This window comes from Hypanus sabinus, chromosome 22, assembly GCF_030144855.1.
Source record: "Hypanus sabinus isolate sHypSab1 chromosome 22, sHypSab1.hap1, whole genome shotgun sequence".
Taxonomy (NCBI): domain Eukaryota; kingdom Metazoa; phylum Chordata; class Chondrichthyes; order Myliobatiformes; family Dasyatidae; genus Hypanus; species Hypanus sabinus.
In genome coordinates, this window is record NC_082727.1 from 4,587,287 (window position 1) to 4,613,005 (window position 25,719).

Consider the following 25,719-nt stretch of genomic DNA (forward strand, 5'->3'; position numbering starts at 1 on the left):
AGATACTGTCCTCTAATTCTAGACTTTCCAATCTTATATATCATTTTGTATTCAACATATTCCATATAAGTTAACATTCCTACCCAGCCAATTTTCTGAAGGTCTGTGACTCATGCCATCTTCTTACCTTATTATTGCAAGAGGTACAACAGGGAGCATTTAGAAGTCGAGATGTTTGATGTAACTTTACACACCACTGGCGAGAACGCAGCTGGGTACTGACTACACACTGTATTTCAGAAGGCAATACGGAGTAAGCCCATTAGGGTAACTATTGGAAGAAGGGGGTTAACACATGTAAAGGTTGAGAATGTTGGAATATGGAAGAGGGAGAGATGATCTCACTGAAACTTAAGATGTTGATTGGGATTGACAAGGGGATGCAAGAAGCTGTTTCTCCCTAATGGAAGCACCAGAAATTAGGGGCAGAGCAGAGGTTTAAGACTAAGGGGTTAATCATGGGGATGAATTTTATTCTCAGAGAACTGTGAACTGTTGGGGTTGAGCTGTGGAGGAGAATCATTGAATATATTCAGGGCTACAACACTACAAGAGGGTGAAAGGAAAGCGGTAAACACTGGATTGGAGGGGCCATGATTTCATTGAATGGGGAGAGGAGACTCAAACTTACGCCTGCCTCCGTTTCTTGGGTTTTCTTCTTATTACTCTGCAAAATTTCAAAGACATTTAAGAGAAGTTTAAGAGACTGGTATATGGAGGAATTTAAGGTGGGGAGGCAGAGTTTGAGGGTTGGCACAACATTGTGGGCCGAAGGGCCTGTACTGCGCTGTACTATTTTGTGTTCTATGTTCTAAAATACTTTCCTGAAATGGCGATAATTGGGTTGTGTTTCTTTTCATCTTTTGACTTTATGCTCACTGACCCCCTGTTCAATCTCACAACCTTACCTGAACAAGAACTTATATATGCAGCAGAGAAATTAAAAAAAGAAGATAAAACTGAACCAAACTCACTAACTTCTTTCTATTTTAAAGAATAATAATAATCAATAAAATTGGGCATGTGAAAATGATGGCTCTTTATTTGCTCATGGGACAGTGGCTGTATTCTGAAAAGTTCAGAATTTAATATTAATCCTCCTTGTTTAAAAGATTGAGATTCTTAAAGATTAGCTTCATTTGTGACATGTACGTCAAAACCTACAGTGAAATGCATTGTTCATGTCAAATCAAATCAGACAGCATTGTGCTGAGGTCAGCCCGTATGGTGCTGCTATGTTTCTGACACCCACAACTGACTAACCTTAACCCGTCAGAGTTTGGACTGTGGAAAAGCTGGACCCGAGCACCCGATCTCAGGAGAAGCAGTAGGTCTGTTTCTTCAACCATTGTCATCCACCCCATGAAAAAGATTCTAACAGAGCTGTGGCAGAGTCAGTACCAGTTTTAGGAATGTATAGTGTGTAAAATGAAAGGGTTGTAGAACGGTGCCAGCCCTATTTGTCCTCCTTGTCCTACGTGTTAAAGATCACTGATAGGAGATGCTGCAATAAAACTTATTACTAGGACAAACTAAAAGAAGAGTGAAGTGGGAGTGGGTGTAGTGGAGGTGACATTCCATCCCTGTCTCTCAAAAACTCTTCTAATTCTCAGGTGTTCTTTGATATGCATTCATTAAAGATTAGCGATATTGGTGCAATTACACTGCTACATCCAAACGTTCGGTGAAATGTACTGTTTTGCGTCAACAACCATCACAATCCGAGGAGTCAGATGTGCAGGGGACAGCGCTCAGGCGCCACCACTCTTCCAATGCCGACATAGCATGAACACAACTTACTTACAAACCTGAACTGTGCAACGTGCACCGCCATCAAATTCCGCACATGTGCCTTGTGAAAGGTGAAAAAGTTTTGAACTGAGTCGCTTGCCTCAGCAGGTAACTTCTTCTTGTTGACATGGTTAGTCCAGCTTCTAACTGATGGAAACCCACAGGGTATTGTTGATAGAAAATCAACAAATTAGAAACAAAGATTAAGGGGAAACAGCAATGCACTCCCTTTGGAAATGGTGAGTTGGTGTAACTTTAGGCAGAGACTTGAAGTTATAACTGTACCCATGCATGGGTTCACACCCTGATCGAGATTTATGACCATAAGACATAGGAGCAGATTCAGGCCCATCGAGTCTGCTCTGCCATTCAATCATGGTGATCCTTTTATCCCCTCTTCAGCCCCAGTTCCCAGCCTTCTCCATATAACTCTTCATGCCGTGTCCAATCAAGAACCTATCAACCTCAACCCAACAACCTGGCCTCCACAGCTGCATGTGGCAACAAATTCTACAAATTCACTACTCTTTGGTTAAAGAAATTTCTCTGCATCTCTGTTTTAAATGGATGCCCCTCTATCCTGAGGTCCTCTTGTCCTAGACTCCCCCACCATGGGAAACATCCTTTCTACACCTACTCTGTCTGGGTCTTTCAACATTCAAAAGGTTTCAAGAAGATTTTCAAATAGAATAGTCACATTCATTGCTAGAGGGGTTGAATTTAAGAGCAGAGAGATTATGCTGCAACTGTGCAGGGTACAGGTGAGGCCACACCTGCAGCTCTGGTCTCCTTACTCAAAAAAAACATACTGGCTTTGGAGGCGGTGCAGAACGAGGGGGTTAGACTATGAGGAAAGATTGAGTCACCTGGACTGTACTCGCAGAGATTCAGATGAATGAGAGGAGGTCTTATAGAAACATATAAAATTATGAAAGGGTTAGTTAAGATAGAGGCAGGAAAGTCATTTCCATTGGAGAGTGAGACTAAAACTAGGCAGGTAGGTGGAGCTGACTCCAAGGCCAGCACGAGGTGTTGCACTTTCAGAGGACAAACCAGTGTCGGACTTGCATAGGGAGTGGTGGAGCACTGAGCAGAGCAGTACGACAGGGATCCGGGAATACACATCCACAATTCTTTGAAAGTAGTGTCACAGGTATATAGAGTCCTAAAGAAAGCTTTTAGCACGTTGATCTTCATTAATCAAAGTATTGAGTACAGGAGTTGGGATGTTATGTTGAAAACTCTGCACTCTCAAAATTTCTCCTTTGAAGGCCTCCCACTTACCAACGACATCCTTGCCAGAGAACACCCGTCCCAATCCATGTTTTTTAGATCCTTTCTCATTTCTTCAAATTTGGCCTTTCTCCAGTTTAGAACTTCAACCCGAGGACCAGATCTATCTTTATCCATGATCAAGTTGAAACTAATGGCGTTATGATCACTGGAACTAAAGTGTTCCCCTACACACACTTCCATCACCTGTCCTAACTCATTTCCTAATAGAAGATCTAATATTGCATTCTCTCTAGTCGGTACTTCTATATATTGATTTAGAAAACTTTCCTGAACACATTTTACAAACTCGAACCCATTTAGACCTTGGGAGTCTAGATTGGGAGTCCCAATCTATATGTGGAAAATTAAAATCCCCTACCATCACAACTTTATGTTTCCTGCAGCTGTCTGTTACCTCTCTGCTGATTTGCTCCTCCAATTCTCGCTGACTATTGGGTGATCTATAATACAACCCCATTAATGTGGTCATACCTTTCCTGTTTCTCAGCTCCACCCATATGGCCTCGGTAGACAAGCCCTCTAATCTGTCCTGCTTGAGCTCCACTGTAACATTTTCCCTGACTAGCAATGCCACCCCCACCCCACCCTTCATCCCTCTGCCTCTATCATGTCTGAAACATCAGAACCCTGGAACATTAAGCCGCCAGTCCTGCCCCTCTTGTAGCCAAGTTTCACTAATGGTTACAATGTCATAATGCCATTTGTCAATCTACGCCCTCAACTGGTCAGCCTTCCCCACAATACTCCTCACATTGAAATATACACACCTCAGAAGATTTTTACCACCACACACAACCCTGCTATTTGTGACTTTGCATGAAACTTTAACATCATTTATTTTCACCCCTGCTCCACAATCTACTCTGTCACTCTGGTTCCCATCCTCCTGCAAATCTAGTTTAAACCCCAACCCCCCCAATAGTACTAACAAACCTCCCTGCAAGGATATTGGTCCCCCTGTAGTTCAGGTGTAAACAGTCTCTCTTGTACAGGTCCCACGTGCCCCAGAAGAGGTCCCAATGATCCTGAAATCTGAAACCCTGCCCCCTACACTAATTCCTCAGCCACGTGTTCATCCGCCAGAGCATCCTACTCTTACCCTCACTGGCACGTGGCACAGGGAGCAATCCTGAGATTACCACCCTCGAGGTCCTGGTTTTTAACTTCCTACCGAGCTCTCTATACTCACTCTTCAGGACCTCCTCACTCTTTCTTCCTACGTCATTGGTACCGATGTGTACCATGACATCTGGTTGCTCACCATCCCACTTCAGAATGCCGTGCACGCAATCATAGACCTCCCTGACCCTGGCACCCAGGAGGCAACAAACCATCCCAGGAGTCTCTGTCACGACCACAGAACCTCCTGTCTGTACCCCTGACTATTGAGTCCCCTATCACTACTGCTCTTCTCTTCTTCCCCCCACCCCACCCCCACCACACTGCAGAACCAGACTCAGTGCCAGAGATCTGGCTTCCACAGCTTTTCCCAGGTAAGTCATCCCTCCTGACAGTATCCAAATCGGTATACTTGTTGTTGAGGGGAATGGCCACAGGGGAGCCCTGCTCTGCCTGCCCTTTCCCCTTCCCTCGCCTGAAGGTAACCCAATTACCTGTGCGCTGTTCTCTTAGCGTAACTGCCTCCCTGAAACTACTACCTATAAACTCCTCAGTCTCCCAAATGATCCGGAGGGCATCCAGCTCCTGCTCCAGTTCCCTAATGCAGTTTGTTAGGAACTGCAGCTGGATGCACTTCTTGCAGGTGTCGTTGTCAGGGAAACCAGAGGTCTCCCTGACTTCCCACATCCTGCAAGAGGAGCATTCCAACATCCTGCCTGGCATTCTCTCTACTCTAAACAAACAAAACTCACTGGAACCTACCCTCGCCTCTGCCTGTTCACGCCGAAGCCATCCCACTCCGCCGCTGGCCGCTGTATATGGCGGTCTTTTTTTTAAACCTTTGGCGCGCTATGTCATGCGCCTGCGCAGTCTAGCCTCTTTGCCCCAATCAGTTTTTAAAAATGGCTTCTCTCCGAGGTGCCTTTAGTCCTTCATGCTCAGCCTCTTGCTTCGATTTTAAAAAAGGTCTCTTCATCTCATGTTCTCGATATTTATTATTACTGCTAGTAGTAGTATTTCTTCTTGTCTTTCTTTTTGTATTTGCAGGGTGCTATCACATAGCATCATAGGAAGTCATTCCTGCCTGTGGCCATCAAACTTTACAACTCCTCCCTCGGAGTGTCAGACACCCTGAGCCAATAGGCTGGTCCAGGACTTATTTCCACTTGGCATAATCTACTTATTATTATTTAATTATTTATGGTTTTATTTTGCTCTATTTCTACTCTATTCTTGGTTGGTGCGACTGTAACAAAACCCAGTTTCCCTAGGGATTAATAAAGTCTGTCTGTCTGTCTGTCTGTTGTACATTGTTGGGTGCAGTGTTTCAGTGATTCAATTGTGTTTCTTGTGAACATCTGCAAGAAAGTGAATCTCAGGGTGTATATTGTGACTTATATGTAATCTGATAATAAATTTACTTTGAAATTTGAACTTATCGAGCTGTGTTTCCACTTCTAGTAAATTTGGCTTTGTTCTCTAAGGTCTCTCTTTTCATTGATATTCCTCGGAGTATCACCACTGTATTGTACATCCTGGCTTCAGTAACGCACTCACCCTCTCAAAATGCATCACCCACTAATTTTTGAGTCACTGGTGAATTTACTCGTAATTGTGCATCCATATTGTTAATGTAGATAACTAATACTAGAAATCCCAGCAGCAGTCTTTGCACCGGTTACCAGTCTCACAAACTTCTATAGAGGCACAGTGGAGAGAATCCCACCTGGTTGCATTGTGGACTGAGGTGGAAACTCCAACGACCCTCAAGGCAAAGCCCTCCCCACCATCGAGCAACAAAACAGCAGTGTCCATCATCATGGAGCCCAGCGTCCAGCTCATGCTCTCACTCCACCAGGTTCCTACATACATCGGGCTCCTGAACTTCACTCAGCTCAACTCCAACATGATTTTACATCCAGGGCCTCTACATCTTCTCCCTCACGACCATTCAGGGCCCTAAACAGTCCTTCCAGGTGAGGTGACTCTTCACCTGTAAGTCTGTTGGGGTCGTATACTGTGTCCGGTGCTCCTGGTATGACCTCCTTTGTATCGGTGAGACCCGACATAGATTGGGAGACCACTTTGCCGAACATCTACACTCCATCCGCCAGAACAAGCAGGATCTCCCAGTGGCCTCCCATTTTAATTCTACTTCTCATTCCCATTCCAATATGTCCATCCATGGCCTCCTCCATTGCTGGGATAAGGCCACACTCAGGTTGGAGGAAGAACACTTTATATTCTGTTTGGGTAGCCTCCAACCTGATGGCGTGAACATCAAATTCTCAAACAGTATAGCACAGACCATAGAGCTAAAGCCAAAGACCATAGACCACAGACTGTGGAACACACATCGTAGAGCTTGGCAGAGAACATAGACCAGACACTAGAGCAGGCATGGGCAAACTACGCGGGCCATATGCGGCCCGTTAAGCTTTTTAATCCGGCCCACAGAACTTGATGAAATTATATTAATAAACCTTGTTAATGTTTTTTTCCCCGCAATTCTGGCGTTTTCCCAATAGATGACGCACTCTATATACATTTGTGGCGACCCATTTCCTGGCACATCCGAACCGGCTCACAATTAGCCAGCGTTCCGGCTAAGGGAGATAGCCTGCGGGGATTTGCGAGCACAGAGCTTTGGAGCCTCTGCGCAGGGGGGCAGGTTGAGGGAGGCTTAAAAGTGAGGGTGGGGATTTCGAATAAAGTTTTTTTCTTCAACTGCAGTTATCGACTCCGTGTCGTAATTTTAGCGCTGCATGTAGCACACCGCTACACATTGACCTTTGTTGAGGTGCAGCGTATTACTCCACATTTGCGCTTTACTCATTGTTCGGCTCGACCTATTTGTGTGAACAGGCGTTCAACGTCATGAACATCAACAAAGCCAGCCACAGATCCAAGTTAACTCACCAACACCTCAGATCCATCCTGAGAATCGCCACAACAAAATTAAATCCAGACTTTGATGTGCTGGCTAAAAAGGGAGACCAACAAGACTCTTCCCACTGAAATTAAAAATAAATTTCTTCGTTGTGTTATGTAAAAAATGCATTTGAAAATATTTTTTTCAATAAGCCTTACATGTTACATGTCATTTCTGTTAAGTGATGGACATGAGTAGTGCGCAGGTGCACGTACGTTCTCAAAAAAAATGCGCTCCAGAACAAATAACGCGCTCCGCATACTGGCGTGCTCTCACTGTTCTGTCATTGTGCGGGTCGTTGTTGAGTTTTGGCACAGCGGACAATTGAATAAGAAGGAGCAGGACAAGTAGACCTGCATCTCCTACCGATTTTGAAATAAAGACAATCAGGAGGAGAGTGATGATGATAATATCTTGAAGGATAACAGAATATTCAGTGCTTTAAAATAATAACTGTCACTATTTCAAAAAGCTGTATTTTATTCATTTAATTTTCAGTGTTTTAAAAGTCATTTCAATAAATAGCTAAATACCATGGGACTTCAAAGACAGATATTTTGTTGTAATGCATTTGTTCATTTTCATTTGAAATTAAAGCACATGTTTTCTACATATCCCATGATATTTTATTTTCTCTTATGGGGTGTATTACCACTCCGTCCATCTGCTCCTGGTCCGGCCCCCCTGTGAAATTTTAGAACCCTTTGTGGCCCACAAGTCAAAAAGTTTGCCCACCCCTGCAATAGATGGAAGACCACAGACTGTAGAGCTTAGGACAGAGACCATAGTCCAGCGAACAAAGAGCTTAGGCCAGGTACCACAGACCACAGACTGTAGACCTTAGGACAGAGACCATAGTCCAGCGAACATAGAGCTTAGGCCAGGTACCACAGACCACAGACGGTAGAGCTTAGGACAGAGACCACAGTCCAGCGAACATAGAGCTTAGGACAGAGACCATATTCCAGCGAACATAGAGCTTAGGCCAGGTACCACAAACCACAGTCTGTACAGCTTAGGACAGAGACCATAGTCCAGCGAACATAGAGATTAGGCCAGGTACCACAGACCACAGACTGTAGAGCTTAGGACAGAGACCATAGTCCAGCGAACATAGAGCTTAGGACAGAGACCATAGTCCAGCGAACATAGAGCTTAGGCCAGGTACCACAGACCACAGACTGTAGAGCTTAGGACAGAGACCATAGTCCAGCAAACATAGAGCTTAGGCCAGAGACCATAGTCCAGCGAACATAGAGCTTAGGACAGGTACCACAGACCACAGACTATAGAGCTTAGGACAGAGACCATAGTCCAGTGAACATAGACCTTAGGCCAGATACCACAGACCACAGACTGTAGAGATTAGGACAGAGACCATAGACCAGCGACCATAGAGCTTAGGCCAGGTACCACAGAACACAGACTGTAGAGCTTAGGACAGAGACCATAGTCCAGCGAACATAGAGCTCAGGACAGAGACCATAGTCCAGCGAACATAGAGCTTAGGCCAGGTACCACAGATCACAGACTGTATAGCTTATGACAGAGACCATAGTCCAGCGAACATAGAGCTTAGGCCAGGTACCACAGTCCACAGACTGTAGAGCATAGGACAGAGACCATAGTCCAGCGAACATAGAGCTTCGGCCAGGTACCACAGACCACAGTCTGTAGAGCTTAGGACAGAGACCATAGTCCAGCGAACATAGAGCCTCGGCCTGGTACCACAGACCACAGTCTGTAGAGCTTAGGACAGGGACCATCGTCCAGCGAACAAAGAGCTTAGGCCAGGTACCACAGACCACAGACTGTAGACCTTAGGAAAGAGACCATAGTCCAGCGAACAAAGAGCTTAGGCCAGGTACCACAGACCACAGACTGTAGACCTTAGGACAGAGACCATAGTCCAGCGAACATAGAGCTTAGGCCAGGTACCACAGACCACAGACGGTAGAGCTTAGGACAGAGACCACAGTCCAGCGAACATAGAGCTTAGGACAGAGACCATATTCCAGCGAACATAGAGCTTAGGCCAGGTACCACAAACCACAGTCTGTACAGCTTAGGACAGAGACCATAGTCCAGCGAACATAGAGATTAGGCCAGGTACCACAGACCACAGACTGTAGAGCTTAGGACAGAGACCATAGTCCAGCGAACATAGAGCTTAGGACAGAGACCATAGTCCAGCGACCATAGAGCTTAGGCCAGGTACCACAGACCACAGACTGTAGAGCTTAGGACAGAGACCATAGTCCAGCAAACATAGAGCTTAGGCCAGAGACCATAGTCCAGCGAACATAGAGCTTAGGACAGGTACCACAGACCACAGACTATAGAGCATAGGACAGAGACCATAGTCCAGTGAACATAGACCTTAGGCCAGATACCACAGACCACAGACTGTAGAGATTAGGACAGAGACCATAGACCAGCGACCATAGAGCTTAGGCCAGGTACCACAGAACACAGACTGTAGAGCTTAGGACAGAGATCATAGTCCAGCGAACATAGAGCTCAGGACAGAGACCATAGTCCAGCGAACATAGAGCTTAGGCCAGGTACCACAGATCACAGACTGTAGAGCTTATGACAGAGACCATAGTCCAGCGAACATAGAGCTTAGGCCAGGTACCACAGTCCACAGACTGTAGAGCATAGGACAGAGACCATAGTCCAGCGAACATAGAGCTTCGGCCAGGTACCACAGACCACAGTCTGTAGAGCTTAGGACAGAGACCATAGTCCAGCGAACATAGAGCCTCGGCCTGGTACCACAGACCACAGTCTGTAGAGCTTAGGACAGGGACCATCGTCCAGCGAACAAAGAGCTTAGGCCAGGTACCACAGACCACAGACTGTAGACCTTAGGACAGAGACCATAGTCCAGCGAACATAGAGCTTAGGCCAGGTACCACAGACCACAGACGGTAGAGCTTAGGACAGAGACCACAGTCCAGCGAACATAGAGCTTAGGACAGAGACCATATTCCAGCGAACATAGAGCTTAGGCCAGGTACCACAAACCACAGTCTGTACAGCTTAGGACAGAGACCATAGTCCAGCGAACATAGAGATTAGGCCAGGTACCACAGACCACAGACTGTAGAGCTTAGGACAGAGACCATAGTCCAGCGAACATAGAGCTTAGGACAGAGACCATAGTCCAGCGACCATAGAGCTTAGGCCAGGTACCACAGACCACAGACTGTAGAGCTTAGGACAGAGACCATAGTCCAGCAAACATAGAGCTTAGGCCAGAGACCATAGTCCAGCGAACATAGAGCTTAGGACAGGTACCACAGACCACAGACTATAGAGCATAGGACAGAGACCATAGTCCAGTGAACATAGACCTTAGGCCAGATACCACAGACCACAGACTGTAGAGATTAGGACAGAGACCATAGACCAGCGACCATAGAGCTTAGGCCAGGTACCACAGAACACAGACTGTAGAGCTTAGGACAGAGATCATAGTCCAGCGAACATAGAGCTCAGGACAGAGACCATAGTCCAGCGAACATAGAGCTTAGGCCAGGTACCACAGATCACAGACTGTAGAGCTTATGACAGAGACCATAGTCCAGCGAACATAGAGCTTAGGCCAGGTACCACAGTCCACAGACTGTAGAGCATAGGACAGAGACCATAGTCCAGCGAACATAGAGCTTCGGCCAGGTACCACAGACCACAGTCTGTAGAGCTTAGGACAGAGACCATAGTCCAGCGAACATAGAGCCTCGGCCTGGTACCACAGACCACAGTCTGTAGAGCTTAGGACAGGGACCATCGTCCAGCGAACAAAGAGCTTAGGCCAGGTACCACAGACCACAGACTGTAGACCTTAGGACAGAGACCATAGTCCAGCGAACATAGAGCTTAGGCCAGGTACCACAGACCACAGACGGTAGAGCTTAGGACAGAGACCACAGTCCAGCGAACATAGAGCTTAGGACAGAGACCATATTCCAGCGAACATAGAGCTTAGGCCAGGTACCACAAACCACAGTCTGTACAGCTTAGGACAGAGACCATAGTCCAGCGAACATAGAGATTAGGCCAGGTACCACAGACCACAGACTGTAGAGCTTAGGACAGAAACCATAGTCCAGCGAACATAGAGCTTAGGACAGAGACCATAGTCCAGCGAACATAGAGCTTAGGCCAGGTACCACAGACCACAGACTGTAGAGCTTAGGACAGAGACCATAGTCCAGCAAACATAGAGCTTAGGCCAGAGACCATAGTCCAGCGAACATAGAGCTTAGGACAGGTACCACAGACCACAGACTATAGAGCTTAGGACAGAGACCATAGTCCAGTGAACATAGACCTTAGGCCAGATACCACAGACTACAGACTGTAGAGATTAGGACAGAGACCATAGACCAGCGAACATAGAGCTTAGGCCAGGTACCACAGTCCACAGACTGTAGAGCATAGGACAGAGACCATAGTCCAGCGAACATAGAGCTTCGGCCAGGTACCACAGACCACAGTCTGTAGAGCTTAGGACAGAGACCATAGTCCAGCGAACATAGAGCCTCGGCCTGGTACCACAGACCACAGTCTGTAGAGCTTAGGACAGGGACCATCGTCCAGCGAACAAAGAGCTTAGGCCAGGTACCACAGACCACAGACTGTAGACCTTAGGACAGAGACCATAGTCCAGCGAACATAGAGCTTAGGCCAGGTACCACAGACCACAGACGGTAGAGCTTAGGACAGAGACCACAGTCCAGCGAACATAGAGCTTAGGACAGAGACCATATTCCAGCGAACATAGAGCTTAGGCCAGGTACCACAAACCACAGTCTGTACAGCTTAGGACAGAGACCATAGTCCAGCGAACATAGAGATTAGGCCAGGTACCACAGACCACAGACTGTAGAGCTTAGGACAGAAACCATAGTCCAGCGAACATAGAGCTTAGGACAGAGACCATAGTCCAGCGAACATAGAGCTTAGGCCAGGTACCACAGACCACAGACTGTAGAGCTTAGGACAGAGACCATAGTCCAGCAAACATAGAGCTTAGGCCAGAGACCATAGTCCAGCGAACATAGAGCTTAGGACAGGTACCACAGACCACAGACTATAGAGCTTAGGACAGAGACCATAGTCCAGTGAACATAGACCTTAGGCCAGATACCACAGACTACAGACTGTAGAGATTAGGACAGAGACCATAGACCAGCGACCATAGAGCTTAGGCCAGGTACCACAGAACACAGACTGTAGAGCTTAGGACAGAGACCATAGTCCAGCGAACATAGAGCTCAGGACAGAGACCATAGTCCAGCGAACATAGAGCTTAGGCCAGGTACCACAGATCACAGACTGTAGAGCTTATGACAGAGACCATAGTCCAGCGAACATAGAGCTTAGGCCAGGTACCACAGTCCACAGACTGTAGAGCATAGGACAGAGACCATAGTCCAGCGAACATAGAGCTTCGGCCAGGTACCACAGACCACAGTCTGTAGAGCTTAGGACAGAGACCATAGTCCAGCGAACATAGAGCCTCTGCCTGGTACCACAGACCACAGTCTGTAGAGCTTAGGACAGGGACCATCGTCCAGCAATCATAGAGCTTCGGCCAAGGTACCACAGACCACAGTCTGCAGAGCTTAGGACAGGGACCATCGTCCAGCGAACATAGAGCTTAGGCCATGCACCACAGACCACAGACTGTAGAGCTTAGGACAGAGACCATAGTCCAGCGAACAAAGAGCTTAGGCCAGGTACCTCAGACCACAGACAGTAGAGCTTAGGACAGAGACCATAGTCCAGCGAACATAGAGCGTAGGCCAGGTACCAGAGACAACAGACTGTAGAGCTTAGCACAGAGACCACAGTCCAGCGAACATACAGCATAGGCCAGGTACCACTGACCACAGACTGTAGAGCTTAGGACAGAGACCATAATCCAGCGAACATAGAGCTTAGCCCAGGTACCACAGACCCCAGACTGTAGAGCTTAGGACAGAAACCATAGTCCAGCGAACATAGAGCTTAGGCCAGGTACCACAGACCACAGACAGTAGAGCTTAGGACAGAGACCATAGTCCATCGAACATAGAGCTTAGGCCAGTTACCACAGTCCACAGTCGGTAGAGCTTAGGACAGAGACCATAGTCCAGCGAACATAGAGCCTCGGCCTGGTACCACAGACCACAGTCTGTAGAGCTTAGGACAGGGACCATCGTCCAGCGAACAAAGAGCTTAGGCCAGGTACCACAGACCACAGACTGTAGACCTTAGGACAGAGACCATAGTCCAGCGAACATAGAGCTTAGGCCAGGTACCACAGACCACAGACGGTAGAGCTTAGGACAGAGACCACAGTCCAGCGAACATAGAGCTTAGGACAGAGACCATATTCCAGCGAACATAGAGCTTAGGCCAGGTACCACAAACCACAGTCTGTACAGCTTAGGACAGAGACCATAGTCCAGCGAACATAGAGATTAGGCCAGGTACCACAGACCACAGACTGTAGAGCTTAGGACAGAAACCATAGTCCAGCGAACATAGAGCTTAGGACAGAGACCATAGTCCAGCGAACATAGAGCTTAGGCCAGGTACCACAGACCACAGACTGTAGAGCTTAGGACAGAGACCATAGTCCAGCAAACATAGAGCTTAGGCCAGAGACCATAGTCCAGCGAACATAGAGCTTAGGACAGGTACCACAGACCACAGACTATAGAGCTTAGGACAGAGACCATAGTCCAGTGAACATAGACCTTAGGCCAGATACCACAGACTACAGACTGTAGAGATTAGGACAGAGACCATAGACCAGCGACCATAGAGCTTAGGCCAGGTACCACAGAACACAGACTGTAGAGCTTAGGACAGAGACCATAGTCCAGCGAACATAGAGCTCAGGACAGAGACCATAGTCCAGCGAACATAGAGCTTAGGCCAGGTACCACAGATCACAGACTGTAGAGCTTATGACAGAGACCATAGTCCAGCGAACATAGAGCTTAGGCCAGGTACCACAGTCCACAGACTGTAGAGCATAGGACAGAGACCATAGTCCAGCGAACATAGAGCTTCGGCCAGGTACCACAGACCACAGTCTGTAGAGCTTAGGACAGAGACCATAGTCCAGCGAACATAGAGCCTCTGCCTGGTACCACAGACCACAGTCTGTAGAGCTTAGGACAGGGACCATCGTCCAGCAATCATAGAGCTTCGGCCAAGGTACCACAGACCACAGTCTGCAGAGCTTAGGACAGGGACCATCGTCCAGCGAACATAGAGCTTAGGCCATGCACCACAGACCACAGACTGTAGAGCTTAGGACAGAGACCATAGTCCAGCGAACAAAGAGCTTAGGCCAGGTACCTCAGACCACAGACAGTAGAGCTTAGGACAGAGACCATAGTCCAGCGAACATAGAGCGTAGGCCAGGTACCAGAGACAACAGACTGTAGAGCTTAGCACAGAGACCACAGTCCAGCGAACATACAGCATAGGCCAGGTACCACTGACCACAGACTGTAGAGCTTAGGACAGAGACCATAATCCAGCGAACATAGAGCTTAGCCCAGGTACCACAGACCCCAGACTGTAGAGCTTAGGACAGAAACCATAGTCCAGCGAACATAGAGCTTAGGCCAGGTACCACAGACCACAGACAGTAGAGCTTAGGACAGAGACCATAGTCCATCGAACATAGAGCTTAGGCCAGTTACCACAGTCCACAGTCGGTAGAGCTTAGGACAGAGACCATAGTCCAGCGAACATAGAGCTTAGGACAGAGACCATAGTCCAGCGAACATAGAACTTAGGCCAGGTACCACAAGACCACAGACTGTAGAGCTTAGGACAGAGACCATAGTCCAGCGAACATAGAGCTCTGGTCAGATACCACAGACCACAGTCTGTAGAGCTTAGGACAGAGACCATAGTCCAGCGAACATAGAGCTTAGGCCAGGAACCACAGACCACAGACTGTAGAGCTTAGGACAGAGACCATCGTCCAGCGAACACAGAGCTTAAGCCAGGTACCACTGACCACAGACTGTAGAGCTTAGGACAGGGACCATTGTCCAGCGAACATAGAGCTTAGGCCAGGTACCACTGACCACAGACTGTAGAGCTTAGGACAGAGACCATAGTCCAGCGAACATAGAGCATAGGACAGAGACCATAGTCCAGCGAACATAGAGCTTGGGCCAGTTACCACAGACCACAGACTGTAGAGCTTAGGACAGAGACGATCGTCCAGCGAACATAGAGCTTAGGCCAGGCACCACAGACCGCAGCCTGTCGAGCTCAGGACAGGGACCATAGTCCAGTGAACATAGAGCTTAGGCCAGGTACCACCTGACCACAGACTGAAGAGCTTAGGACAGAGACCATAGTCCAGCTAACATAGAGCTTAGGACAGAGACCATAGTCCAGCGAACATAGAGCTTCGGCCAGGTACCAGAGACCACAGACTGTAGAGCTTAGGACAGAGACCACAGTCCAGCGAACATAGAGCATAGGCCAGGTATCACTGACCACAGACTGTAGAGCTTAGGACAGAGACCATAATCCAGCGAACATAGAGCTTAGTCCAGGTACCACAGACCCCAGACTGTAGAGCTTAGGACAGAGACCATAGTCCAGCGAACATAGAGCTTAGGCCAGGTACCACAGACCACAGACAGTAGAGCTTAGGACAGAGACCATAGTCCATCGAACATAGAGCTTAGGCCAGTTACCACAGTCCACAGTCGGTAGAGCTTAGGACAGAGACCATAGTCCAGCGAACATAGAGCTTAGGACAGAGACCATAGTCCAGCGAACATAGAGCTTAGGCCAGGAACCACAGACCACAGACTGTAGAGCTTAGGACAGAGACCATAGTCCAGCGAACATAGAGCTTAGACCAGGTACCACAGACCACAGACTGTAGAGCTTAGGACAGAGACCATAGTCCAGCGAACATAGAGCTTAAGCCAGGTACCACAGACCACAGAATGTAGAGCTTAGGACAGAGACCATCGTCTAGCGAACATAGAGCTTAAGCCAGGTACCACTGACCACAGACTGTAGAGCTTAGGACAGGGAACATCGTCCAGCGAACATAGAGCTTAGGCCAGGTACCTCAGACCACAGACAGTAGAGCTTAGGACAGAGACCATAGTCCAGCGAACATAGAGCGTAGGCCAGGTACCAGAGACAACAGACTGTAGAGCTTAGCACAGAGACCACAGTCCAGCGAACATACAGCATAGGCCAGGTACCACTGACCACAGACTGTAGAGCTTAGGACAGAGACCATAATCCAGCGAACATAGAGCTTAGCCCAGGTACCACAGACCCCAGACTGTAGAGCTTAGGACAGAAACCATAGTCCAGCGAACATAGAGCTTAGGCCAGGTACCACAGACCACAGACAGTAGAGCTTAGGACAGAGACCATAGTCCATCGAACATAGAGCTTAGGCCAGTTACCACAGTCCACAGTCGGTAGAGCTTAGGACAGAGACCATAGTCCAGCGAACATAGAGCTTAGGACAGAGACCATAGTCCAGCGAACATAGAACTTAGGCCAGGTACCACAAGACCACAGACTGTAGAGCTTAGGACAGAGACCATAGTCCAGCGAACATAGAGCTCTGGTCAGATACCACAGACCACAGTCTGTAGAGCTTAGGACAGAGACCATAGTCCAGCGAACATAGAGCTTAGGCCAGGAACCACAGACCACAGACTGTAGAGCTTAGGACAGAGACCATCGTCCAGCGAACACAGAGCTTAAGCCAGGTACCACTGACCACAGACTGTAGAGCTTAGGACAGGGACCATTGTCCAGCGAACATAGAGCTTAGGCCAGGTACCACTGACCACAGACTGTAGAGCTTAGGACAGAGACCATAGTCCAGCGAACATAGAGCATAGGACAGAGACCATAGTCCAGCGAACATAGAGCTTGGGCCAGTTACCACAGACCACAGACTGTAGAGCTTAGGACAGAGACGATCGTCCAGCGAACATAGAGCTTAGGCCAGGCACCACAGACCGCAGCCTGTCGAGCTCAGGACAGGGACCATAGTCCAGTGAACATAGAGCTTAGGCCAGGTACCACCTGACCACAGACTGAAGAGCTTAGGACAGAGACCATAGTCCAGCTAACATAGAGCTTAGGACAGAGACCATAGTCCAGCGAACATAGAGCTTCGGCCAGGTACCAGAGACCACAGACTGTAGAGCTTAGGACAGAGACCACAGTCCAGCGAACATAGAGCATAGGCCAGGTATCACTGACCACAGACTGTAGAGCTTAGGACAGAGACCATAATCCAGCGAACATAGAGCTTAGTCCAGGTACCACAGACCCCAGACTGTAGAGCTTAGGACAGAGACCATAGTCCAGCGAACATAGAGCTTAGGCCAGGTACCACAGACCACAGACAGTAGAGCTTAGGACAGAGACCATAGTCCATCGAACATAGAGCTTAGGCCAGTTACCACAGTCCACAGTCGGTAGAGCTTAGGACAGAGACCATAGTCCAGCGAACATAGAGCTTAGGACAGAGACCATAGTCCAGCGAACATAGAGCTTAGGCCAGGAACCACAGACCACAGACTGTAGAGCTTAGGACAGAGACCATAGTCCAGCGAACATAGAGCTTAGACCAGGTACCACAGACCACAGACTGTAGAGCTTAGGACAGAGACCATAGTCCAGCGAACATAGAGCTTAAGCCAGGTACCACAGACCACAGAATGTAGAGCTTAGGACAGAGACCATCGTCTAGCGAACATAGAGCTTAAGCCAGGTACCACTGACCACAGACTGTAGAGCTTAGGACAGGGAACATCGTCCAGCGAACATAGAGCTTAGGCCAGGCACCACAGACCGCAGACTGTAGAGCTTAGGACAGGGACCATAGTCCAGTGAACACAGAGCTTAGGCCAGGTACCACTGAACACAGACTGTAGAGCTTGGGACAGAGACCATAGTCCAGCGAAAATAGAGCATAGGACAGAGACCATAGTCCAGCGAACATAGAGCTTGGGCCAGGTACCACAGACCACAGACTGTAGAGCTTAGGACAGAGACCATCGTCCAGCGAACATAGAGCTTAGGCCAGGCACCACAGACCGCAGCCTGTCGAGCTCAGGACAGGGACCATAGTCCAGTGAACATAGAGCTTAGGCCAGGTACCACCTGACCACAGACTGAAGAGCTTAGGACAGAGACCATAGTCCAGCTAACATAGAGCTTAGGACAGAGACCATAGTCCAGCGAACATAGAGCATAGGCCAGGTACCACAGACCACAGACTATAGTGCTTAGGACAGAGACCATAGTCCAGCGAACATACACCTTAGGCCAGGTACCACAGACCACAGACTGAAGAGCTTAGGACAGAGACCATAGTCCAGCGAACATAGAGCTTGGGCCAGGTACCACAGACCAGAGACTGTAGAGATTAGGACAGAGACCATAGTCCAGCGAACATAGAGCTTAGGCCAGGTACCACAGACCACAGACTGTAGAGCTTAGGACAGAGACCATCGTCCAGCGAACACAGAGCTTAAGCCAGGTACCACTGACCACAGACTGTAGAGCTTAGGACAGGGACCATTGTCCAGCGAACATAGAGCTTAGGCCAGGTACCACTGACCACAGACTGTAGAGCTTAGGACAGAGACCATAGTCCAGCGAACATAGAGCATAGGACAGAGACCATAGTCCAGCGAACATAGAGCTTGGGCCAGTTACCACAGACCACAGACTGTAGAGCTTAGGACAGAGACGATCGTCCAGCGAACATAGAGCTTAGGCCAGGCACCACAGACCGCAGCCTGTCGAGCTCAGGACAGGGACCATAGTCCAGTGAACATAGAGCTTAGGCCAGGTACCACCTGACCACAGACTGAAGAGCTTAGGACAGAGACCATAGTCCAGCTAACATAGAGCTTAGGACAGAGACCATAGTCCAGCGAACATAGAGCTTCGGCCAGGTACCAGAGACCACAGACTGTAGAGCTTAGGACAGAGACCACAGTCCAGCGAACATAGAGCATAGGCCAGGTATCACTGACCACAGACTGTAGAGCTTAGGACAGAGACCATAATCCAGCGAACATAGAGCTTAGTCCAGGTACCACAGACCCCAGACTGTAGAGCTTAGGACAGAGACCATAGTCCAGCGAACATAGAGCTTAGGCCAGGTACCACAGACCACAGACAGTAGAGCTTAGGACAGAGACCATAGTCCATCGAACATAGAGCTTAGGCCAGTTACCACAGTCCACAGTCGGTAGAGCTTAGGACAGAGACCATAGTCCAGCGAACATAGAGCTTAGGACAGAGACCATAGTCCAGCGAACATAGAGCTTAGGCCAGGAACCACAGACCACAGACTGTAGAGCTTAGGACAGAGACCATAGTCCAGCGAACATAGAGCTTAGACCAGGTACCACAGACCACAGACTGTAGAGCTTAGGACAGAGACCATAGTCCAGCGAACATAGAGCTTAAGCCAGGTACCACAGACCACAGAATGTAGAGCTTAGGACAGAGACCATCGTCTAGCGAACATAGAGCTTAAGCCAGGTACCACTGACCACAGACTGTAGAGCTTAGGACAGGGAACATCGTCCAGCGAACATAGAGCTTAGGCCAGGCACCACAGACCGCAGACTGTAGAGCTTAGGACAGGGACCATAGTCCAGTGAACACAGAGCTTAGGCCAGGTACCACTGAACACAGACTGTAGAGCTTGGGACAGAGACCATAGTCCAGCGAAAATAGAGCATAGGACAGAGACCATAGTCCAGCGAACATAGAGCTTGGGCCAGGTACCACAGACCACAGACTGTAGAGCTTAGGACAGAGACCATCGTCCAGCGAACATAGAGCTTAGGCCAGGCACCACAGACCGCAGCCTGTCGAGCTCAGGACAGGGACCATAGTCCAGTGAACATAGAGCTTAGGCCAGGTACCACCTGACCACAGACTGAAGAGCTTAGGACAGAGACCATAGTCCAGCTAACATAGAGCTTAGGACAGAGACCATAGTCCAGCGAACATAGAGCATAGGCCAGGTACCACAGACCACAGACTATAGTGCTTAGGACAGAGACCATAGTCCAGCGAACATACACCTTAGGCCAGGTACCACAGACCACAGACTGAAGAGCTTAGGACAGAGACCATAGTCCAGCGAACATAGAGCTTGGGCCAGGTACCACAGACCAGAGACTGTAGAGATTAGGACAGAGACCATAGTCCAGCGAACATAGAGCTTAGGCCAGGTACCACAGACAACAGACTGTAGAGCTTACGACAGGGACCATAGTCCAGCGAACATAGAGCTTAGGCCAGGTACCACAGACCACAGACTATAGTGCTTAGGACAGAGACCATAGTCCAGCGAACATACACCTTAGGCCAGGTACCACAGACCACAGACTGAAGAGCTTAGGACAGAGACCATAGTCCAGCGAACATAGAGTTTAGGCCAGATACCACATACCACAGAATGTAGAGCTTAGGACAGAGACCACAGTCCAGCGAACATAGAGCATAGGCCAGGTACCACTGACCACAGACTGTAGAGCTTAGGACAGAGACCATAATCCAGCGAACATAGAGCTTAGGCCAGGTACCACAGACCCCAGACTGTAGAGCTTAGGACAGAGACCATAGTCCAGCGAACATAGAGCTTAGGCCAGGTACCAGAGACCACAGACTGTAGAGCTTAGGACAGAGACCACAGTCCAGCGAACATAGAGCATAGGCCAGGTACCACTGACCACAGACTGTAGAGCTTAGGACAGAGGCCATAATCCAGCGAACATAGAGCTTAGGCCAGGTACCACAGACCCCAGACTGTAGAGCTTAGGACAGAGACCATAGTCCAGCGAACATAGAGCTTAGGCCAGGTACCACAGACCACAGACAGTAGAGCTTAGGACAGAGACCATAGTCCATCGAACATAGAGCTTAGGCCAGTTACCACAGTCCACAGTCGGTAGAGCTTAGGACAGAGACCATAGTCCAGCGAACATAGAGCTTAGGACAGAGACCATAGTCCAGCGAACATAGAGCTTAGGCCAGGAACCACAGACCACAGACTGTAGAGCTTAGGACAGAGACCATAGTCCAGCGAACATAGAGCTTAGACCAGGTACCACAGACCACAGACTGTAGAGCTTAGGACAGAGACCATAGTCCAGCGAACATAGAGCTTAAGCCAGGTACCACAGACCACAGAATGTAGAGCTTAGGACAGAGACCATCGTCTAGCGAACATAGAGCTTAAGCCAGGTACCACTGACCACAGACTGTAGAGCTTAGGACAGGGAACATCGTCCAGCGAACATAGAGCTTAGGCCAGGCACCACAGACCGCAGACTGTAGAGCTTAGGACAGGGACCATAGTCCAGTGAACACAGAGCTTAGGCCAGGTACCACTGAACACAGACTGTAGAGCTTGGGACAGAGACCATAGTCCAGCGAAAATAGAGCATAGGACAGAGACCATAGTCCAGCGAACATAGAGCTTGGGCCAGGTACCACAGACCACAGACAGTAGAGCTTAGGACAGAGACCATCGTCCAGCGAACATAGAGCTTAGGCCAGGCACCACAGACCGCAGCCTGTCGAGCTCAGGACAGGGACCATAGTCCAGTGAACATAGAGCTTAGGCCAGGTACCACCTGACCACAGACTGAAGAGCTTAGGACAGAGACCATAGTCCAGCTAACATAGAGCTTAGGACAGAGACCATAGTCCAGCGAACATAGAGCATAGGCCAGGTACCACAGACCACAGACTATAGTGCTTAGGACAGAGACCATAGTCCAGCGAACATACACCTTAGGCCAGGTACCACAGACCACAGACTGAAGAGCTTAGGACAGAGACCATAGTCCAGCGAACATAGAGCTTGGGCCAGGTACCACAGACCAGAGACTGTAGAGATTAGGACAGAGACCATAGTCCAGCGAACATAGAGCTTAGGCCAGGTACCACAGACCACAGACTGTAGAGCTTACGACAGGGACCATAGTCCAGCGAACATAGAGCTTAGGCCAGGTACCACAGACCACAGACTATAGTGCTTAGGACAGAGACCATAGTCCAGCGAACATACACCTTAGGCCAGGTACCACAGACCACAGACTGAAGAGCTTAGGACAGAGACCATAGTCCAGCGAACATAGAGTTTAGGCCAGATACCACATACCACAGAATGTAGAGCTTAGGACAGAGACCATAGTCCAGCGAACATAGAGCTTAGGCCAGGTACCACAGACCACAGACTGTAGAGCTTAGGTTAGAGACCATAGTCCAGCGAACATAGAGCTTAGGCCAGGTACCACAGACCACAGATTGCAGAGCTTATGACACAGACCACAGTCCAGCGAACATAGAGCTTAGGCCAGGTACCACAGACCACAGACTGTAGAGCTTAGGACAGAGACCATAGTCCAGCGAACACAGAGCTTAGCCAGGTACCACAGACCACAGACTGTAGAGCTTAGGACAGAGACCATAGTCCAGCGAACATTTAGCTTAGGCCAGGTACCACAGACCACAGACTGTAGAGCTTAGGACAGAGACCACAGTCCAGCGAACATAGAGCTTAGGCCAGGTAGCACAGACCACAGACTGTAGAGCTTAGGACAGAGACCATAGTCCAGCGAACATAGAGCTTAGGCCAGGTACCACAGAACACAGACTGTAGAGCTTAGGACAGACACCATAGCCCAGCGAACATAGAGCTTAGGCCAGGTACCACAGACCACAGACTGTAGAGCTTAGGACAGAGACCATAGTCCAGCGAACATAGAGCTTAGGCCAGGTACCACAGACCACAGACTGTAGAGCTTAGGACAGAGACCATAGTCCAGCGAACATAGAGCTTGGGCCAGGTACCACAGACCACAGACTGTAGAGATTAGGACAGAGACCATAGTCCAGCGAACATAGAGCTTAGGCCAGGTACCACAGACCACAGACTGTAGAGCTTAGGACAGAGTCCTTAGACCAGCGAACATAGAGCTTAGTCCAGGTACCACAGACCACAGTCTGTAGAGCTTAGGACATTGACCATAGTCCAGCGAACATGGAGCTTAGGCCAGGTACCACAGACCACAGACTGCAGAGCTTAGGACAGAGACAATAATCCAGCGAACATAGAGCTTAGGCCAGGTACCACAGACCACAGACTGTAGAGCTTAGGACAGAGACCATAGTCCAGCGAACATAGAGCTTAGGCCAGAGACCATAGTCCAGCGAACGGAGAGCTTACGCCAGTTACCACAGACCACAGATTGTAGAGCTTAGGACAGAGACCATAGTCCAGCGAACATAGAGCTTAGGCCAGCTACCACTGACCACAGACTGTAGAGCTTAGGACAGAGACCATGGTCCAGCGAACATAGAGCTTAGGCCAGTTACCACAGACCACAGACTGTAGAGCTTAGGACAGAGACCATAGTCCAGCGAACATAGAGCTTAGGCCAGCTACCACTGACCACAGACTGTAGAGCTTAGGACAGAGACCATATTCCAGCGAACATAGAGCTTAGGTCAGGTACCACAGACCACAGACTGAAGAGCTTAGGACAGAGACCATAGTTCAGCGAACATAGAGCTTAGGCCAGGTACCACAGACCACAGTCTGTAAAGCTTAGGACAGAGACCATAGTCCAACGAACATAGAGCTTAAGCCAGGTACCACAAACCACAGTCTGTAGAACTTAGGACAGAGACCATAGTCCAGCGAACATAGAGCTTAGGCCAGGTACCACAGACCACAGAATGTAGAGCTTAGGACAGAGACCATCGTCCAGCGAACATAGAGCTTAAGCCAGGTACCACTGACACACAGACTGTAGAGCTTAGGACAGGGACCATCGTCCAGCGAACATAGAGCTTAGGCCAGGCACCACAGACCGCAGACTGTAGAGCTTAGGATAGGGACCATAGTCCAGTGAACACAGAGCTTAGGCCAGGTACCACTGACCACAGACTGTAGAGCTTAGGACAGAGACCATAGTCCAGCGAACATAGAGGTTAGGACAGGTAGCACAGACGACAGACTGAAGACCTTAGGACAGTAACCATAGTCCTGCGAACATAGAGCATAGGACAGAGACCATAGTCCAGCGAACATAGAGTTTGGGTCAGGTACCACAGACCACAGACTGTAGAGCTTAGGACAGAGACCATCGTCCAGCGAACATAGAGCTTAGGCCAGGCACCACAGACCGCAGCCTGTCGAGCTCAGGACAGGGACCATAGTCCAGTGAACATAGAGCTTAGGCCAGGTACCACCTGACCACAGACTGAAGAGCTTAGGACAGAGACCATAGTCCAGCTAACATAGAGCTTAGGACAGAGACCATAGTCCGGCGAACATAGAGCTTAGGCCAGGTACCAGAGACCACAGACTATAGTGCTTAGGACAGAGACCATAGTCCAGCGAACATACACCTTAGGCCAGGTACCACAGACCACAGACTGAAGAGCTTAGGGCAGAGACCATAGTCCAGCGAACATAGAGCTTAGGCCAGGTACCACAGACCACAGACTGTAGAGCTTAGATTAGAGACCATAGTCCAGCCAACATAGAGCTTAGGCCAGGTACCACAGACCACAGATTGCAGAGCTTAGGACAGAGACCAGAGTCCAGCGAACATTTAGCTTAGGCCAGGTACCACAGACCACAGACTGTAGAGCTTAGGACAGAGACCATAGTCCAGCGAACATAGAGCTTAGGCCAGGTAGCACAGACCACAGACTGTAGAGCTTAGGACAGAGACCATCGTCCAGCGAACATAGAGCTTAGGCCAGGTACCACAGACCACAGACTGTAGAGCTTAGGACAGAGACCATAGTCCAGCGAACATAGAGCTTAGGCGAGGTACCACAGACCACAGACTGTAGAGCTTAGGACAGTGACCATAGTCCAGCGAACATAGAGCTTGGGCCAGGTACCACAGACCACAGACTGTAGAGATTAGGACAGAGACCATAGTCCAGCGAACATAGAGCTTAGGCCAGGTACCACAGACCACAGACTATAGTGCTTAGGACAGAGACCATAGTCCAGCGAACATACACCTTAGGCCAGGTACCACAGACCACAGACTGAAGAGCTTAGGACAGAGACCATAGTCCAGCGAACATAGAGCTTAGGCCAGGTACCACAGACCACAGAATGTAGAGCTTAGGACAGAAACAATAGTCCAGCGAACATACAGCTTAGGCCCGGTAGCACAGACCACAGACTGTAGAGCTTAGGACAGAGACCATAGTCCAGCGAACATAGAGCTTAGGCCAGGTACCACAGACCACAGACTAGAGCTTAGGACAGAGACCATAGTCCAGCGAACATAGAGCTTAGGCGAGGTACCACAGACCACAGACTGTAGAGCTTAGGACAGAGACCATAGTCCAGCGAACATAGAGCTTGGGCCAGTTACCACCGACCACAGACTGTAGAGATTAGGACAGAGACCATAGTCCAGCGAACATAGAGCTTAGGCCAGGTACCACAGACCACAGACTGTAGAGCTTAGGACAGAGACCATAGTCCA